Source organism: Octopus bimaculoides, chromosome 3 (assembly GCF_046866305.1).
Source record: "Octopus bimaculoides isolate indiv1 chromosome 3, ASM4686630v1, whole genome shotgun sequence".
In the NCBI taxonomy this organism is placed as follows: domain Eukaryota; kingdom Metazoa; phylum Mollusca; class Cephalopoda; order Octopoda; family Octopodidae; genus Octopus; species Octopus bimaculoides.
Window position 1 is genome coordinate 38,425,907 of NC_142930.1, and position 5,495 is coordinate 38,431,401.

Consider the following 5,495-nt stretch of genomic DNA (forward strand, 5'->3'; position numbering starts at 1 on the left):
TCTCATTCATCACTACCAGTCTTTCATGTTTTCCTTCGAGTGGCTTTCTCTCTTCATTTTCTGTCGTTAGTGCTGGCATTTCTTTTCCGCTCTGTTGCTCGTCTTCCAGTTCCTTCTGGCCTTCCTCTTCCTTCCTTGTTGAAGGCTGTTTCCTGTGTTCGATCTCCCATTGCTTCATTTTTTTCTTTTTTCCCCTTCTCTCCGTTTTGCATAATATTCAACAATTCAACAGTACATCAACTCAAGAATTCTGTAATTCAACACTACATTAACTCAACAATTCCGTAATTCAACAATTCAGAAATTCAAATAAAAAGACGCAACTGACAACTGTGAGAATCACCAGCTTGTTTCTATATTATGATAAAGATGATCGCTACATAGAGCATTAGAAGACATTACAAACATTTAGACAAGCATGGTGAGTTTATATAAAAATGATAAATTCTATGTACAGATATAATTTTACAAAAAACTTATGTTGACTTGTTTGTAGAATTATGGCTGGGTGACCAGCGACTACACCATGCTCTTACTATGGGTGCAAATAAGTACGGACAGTTACTCCCAACTTCCTTGCAAAATCCTTCCATCTTTTCTCATATACGCTTCTCGACAAGTGCATCCTCTCCAGCCCTATCTTGCGCTTCAGGCGGTACCTGAAGTATAACAGCAGTTCAGTGCAGGAGATGAAGGATCCTGTCTTGATTCCTTGCATTCTTGTTCTCCATGCACCCTCTTTCATTACTGCGACTGTACACAGAAAAGATGCTTCACCTTCTTTAGATAGTTCAGTGGGCAGTATAATATCTATCACAGACTCAGCTGATAACTGAGCTCTTCATAGGTGTGAGAGCACGTGTTCTACGTAAATTGACAATTCCGAAAACTGGGCGACACTGTAAAATAGCGTGCGGCACAGTTTCCTTGTCCCGCCCGCACCTTGGACATTTCGCTGGCACTGATAATCTATGCCTGGACAATTTCTCGCAGACAGGTAGCGCATTCCTAAAACACTGCCAGGTCAGGGATCCTTAGTAATTATCAAATACCCTGTCCTGAATGGGTTCTGAAACAGTTTGGCTAGCTTGTTCTCACCGAGCCCCTGAATCTCTCCTCGGACGTCATCACTCTTATGCTCTACCAACCCTTTATAAAATGCAGAGGTAGTATTTCCGCTGCCGGCCTTGCCCGCCTTGTGGATTAGCGCAAGTACCTGCCTACATTCCATTTGTCATTCAATCATGTTCTGTCTTTTTATCAAACCGAGTGTAAATTCCTGAAAGGAGGTTGGTCGTGGAAATAATTCCCCTGCGAGCGAATTCCACACCTGACCACCAGCCATGTAGAGCCAGAGATGCCTTAGCCTCAGTGCCTGTCTGCTCATCAATAACCACACTTTTGCGGTTGTTGGCAGCATACGGAGCGCCTCACAAGTGGTTTTCCACTCCACAAAATGTGGCAGAGAATTTGTCTCCACTTGCATAGCCACGAATCGCGGCAAGGGAAAACGGTCAGACGGTAGGTGATAACAGATGCAATAAACGTCTGCACCACCTCCGCTCTCCCATTCAGGGACTGCGCCCTTCTGACCAGATCCGAGTTAGAGCTTCCACCCTGTCTTTCATCTCCAACATGCCAACATGCATAGTCACGAACCGGGGCAAGGGACAAAGGTCCGACGGTAGGTGATAACAGACGCAATAAACGTCTGCACCACCTCCACCCTCCCTTTCAGGGACAGCACTCTTCCACACTGTCTGTCACCTCACTCCAATTCTTCTCCGTCTGTTTGTCTGGACCGAAGCAAATTCCAAGCAACTTAACAAGTTTTCTCGGTCCCGCTCCGAGACGTAGCAGTGATTTCTTACAGTCTTTGCTTTTTTTGCTTTTTTTTTGGTGGGGGGATCGTTCACTTTCTTTTTCTGATAAACTTTTTAACAGTCTATTTTCCTCTTTTTTTTTATGAAGCACAAATTTTAAATACTTGCTTTTAAATGTTCATAAAGGGTTCCAAATCCCACGAGCGGTGGGAGCTCGACAAACTCGACCTCAACCCACAGCGGGTCTAAGCAACTTCCAAACATCTCTCTTAATTTCTCAAATCTCTCTCCATTCGTGACCACTCCTTCAGTGCTTTCCGGGCACCCTCACGGTGGCAGCCCCAATCGTATCACCGACTTATACTACACAATCCCCATTTCCACCTCTGCAATCCTGGTACTCGTAACCAAATGCCACCCATATCTCCTCCCCCTCACCTTTGCCTGATTTGGGCCCCGTCCCGATCGCTCCGGGCGCGCAGAACCATCACAACCAACATTACAAATGCCTTCTCCCTCCACCTGTTGTAATGATGTTCCCCTCTGTGTGCCCTCGTTCACCACCACATCTCCCTTCTTCAGAATCTCCTCCAGCTCCCCTTGATTGTCTGGGGAAGGGGAGCTCACCCGTTCCCCTCTCCTCCTCCTATCAACTAATGTGACGGACTCCTCCACCCATCTGTCTCCCCTATTGGTACCACCTCCTCGGCATTGTTTTTTTCACTTTTCTTCTCTTGTTAGTTTTCCTACTCGGGACATCTCGCCTTCATGTGCCCTTCCTCGCCGCATAGGAAGCATGTTGGTGGTCGTCCTTCCACTGTTATTCAAAGTCTGATGTCCTCCGGGAGTACTATTCCCTCCGCTACACCATGCAAGTCCTCCAAAGACAACTGCATGGTCATTTCGAGGCCATATCCCCAGCAATTGACCCTTTGGGCCCCCGTTATCTTGAGGATGTCCGCCCCCTCCCTCACATCGGGTGTCACGTCTGCCACAAGCCACTCTTCCTCGATTTCGGAAATCACTCCTCCAACCCTCACTCCGGCAACGCCTTTGCCACAGTACGGTGGAAGCAGTATCCATTTCGCTGTCCGCAACAGGTCCGTGGACTGATCTATGGCATCTTTCTCGTTGCCAAACACTTTCACCACCGTGCGATACCCTCCTCCACATGTGTAGAATTGCGTATGATCCATTGTCTCGTCACCGTAACCTTGCAGAAGCATGCTCAATCTCTCAGTAGCAGACTTCCAAATTCTAAAGCACTTTTTTTTTCTAACTTCTTGTCCATGCCAAAATAGCAGACTGCAGCATACATAGGATCAAAAAACTACAAATTTCAGAACTTGCAAAATAAACACAGTGATGTCAATCGGTACACTGTGTCATCAAATTCACTACTAGATCTCATTGAGCACGGAACCGCATACTGCCATCTCTTAGTGCGCTAGAAAACTAGCCCCGGAAATTTTTGATACATCCTCATGTATACAGACACACACACACACACACACACACACACACATATATATATATGCGTTATCAAATTAATATTAATGCATCGCATACTGACCTTTTGGGTTGCAGCCACTTCAAAATGTATAAGTTAATGATCGATGACTTCTATTTTGACTCTGCTAACATTTCTTGATTCTTGTCTAGTTTCTATGAAAATACACCCCTAAATGTTCACTGTCCACTGTCCGAAGTTTGGTACATCAGGAGAGAATGACTAAAAACAAATATTATGTATCACCTAGCATTTACGACGCTAAATAATCTGCATAAGCTAAATGCTTCCACAACCATCGCACAAGCATCTTCGTGTGCGGGACAATAACTTCCTTGGCTGAATTTAGTGAGAACACACGTTCACTTCGGTTCTATATTTCCTTTGAAAATCTATGTAATATTTGTCTATCAGTTATTGACTTTACTTAAGTATTTTCCTGATGGGGTGGGAATGAGTATTTAGAGATCTCACAATTCATGAGCAGTAATATACAAATTGGGTATATTAATCAAAGATACTAACTGTTTATATGCATGTGTATCTAGAGTAAAATGCGAGATGTCAGAATTGAAATCGTTAACGATAAACTGAATGTAGAATGTTTTAGAGATACACGCACAGATTTCGATAATTTATGGAAGATTTTATGGCCTTTCTGGTTTTACAAAGTGTACATGCATTCCAACAGGTTTTCTCAATTATGACTGTTTATAACTTGTTCGAAACAAAGAAAACAGTTTGAAAAACCAAACCAAATGCCTTATAGTCAACATAAATTTTGTATTCTACTAAAGCGGCAAATAATATATTTTAAAGCACTGAAATTCGGACAAATGCATTCTGCAATAGATGTTATGTATAGGTCACCAGATAAGCATCTGTCGATGAATCAAATAAGTCGCTGTTCTTTTGCTGGTATTGGCAACAAAATGAAGTTATGAAACCAGAATGCAGTTATGTGACTCACTGAAGTATTTTTCATTAGCTATCTTTATTTCTGACATTCAAATAAACTCGGCTACGACAATGTAAATGAAAAGAATTCTTTTGAACATAAACATACAAGATAAGTTCAAGAGGTACCAAAGTGAACCTAACAAGCAACTTCTTCCTCAAAATACGAATGTTAGAAGTATAGACAGTTTAGTTTTACTTTGGCTTATTTGAAATATAAAGCTACTTCATAATATTTATCAATTTATATAATTCATGTAACTTAAACTATCGAAAATATCCTCTCTTCCTTCTAATTCAGTAACTGTAGGCTATAACTAACAATTTCAGAAATTACATTTTTTTCAATCTACCCGAGAAAATGAGAACTTTTAGATGTTGTCAAATAGCAAAGTCACTGCTGAAGTTTCTAATAAAAAAGGTATGCAGAAAAGTGTGCCAGGGACGGTAGAATTACTTAGCAAAAGAGTGGGTTAGTGATGAAATTAATGTTAAGGTGTAAAAGTATATTTAACATTCCATCAGAATAGTTTCCGCCTATGATTCATTGGCTCGTGATTTTATCCACCTAACTCTATAATTTATACTGTATAAATTCAGTCCATGTAGGTGTTTTATGATTTCAAGAGGATGTGTTGAGCGGGGTAGAATCTTGGATGAATATATCTATACTTCACTACTGTTTGGAAAAATTCGTTTTACAGTTAGGTGTAGAGAAGTTATTTGCTGAGATTTATGTCATAAGCTTCTCATACCGAAGCACAATACTGCGAAAAACAAATAGTCTATTAAAAAAATACATGTGAGTTCTCCAAAGTTGCCTGCATCACAGCTAGTATTTCGTGTCCATTATTGATGATTACAACTGCTGGAAAATTAAATTGAGGTATAATTCAAGAGAGTTTAAGATAAGATTTAATTCACTTAAATTTTCTAGTGAGAAATGAGTCAGAGATAGCAGTCTACAAGATATTAAAATCAATAACAGCAGCAGGCAAAGTCTACCGTCTCTGGTGGAAATTTAAGAATCTCTATTTTTTATTATAATAGCATGAAATTATCAGAGCAGAAATTGAGATGTTTCTATTGAATATACTGTTATCTACTTTGGTTCTTCAAATATATTTCTCCATTGCTATATTTTAATCATCATCGTATTTCACAATATCTTCTGTCTGGAGAACAATTTAAAAGCAATTTAAAGA

General features: G+C 40.7%; 1 pseudogene; it reads right to left on the bottom strand.

Moving 5' to 3' along the window:
- Nucleotides 1-1,979: 1,979 nt before the first annotated feature.
- LOC149136506 (uncharacterized) lies at nt 1,980-2,725 on the bottom strand (annotated as a pseudogene).
- Between the last annotated feature and the right edge of the window lie 2,770 nt (nt 2,726-5,495).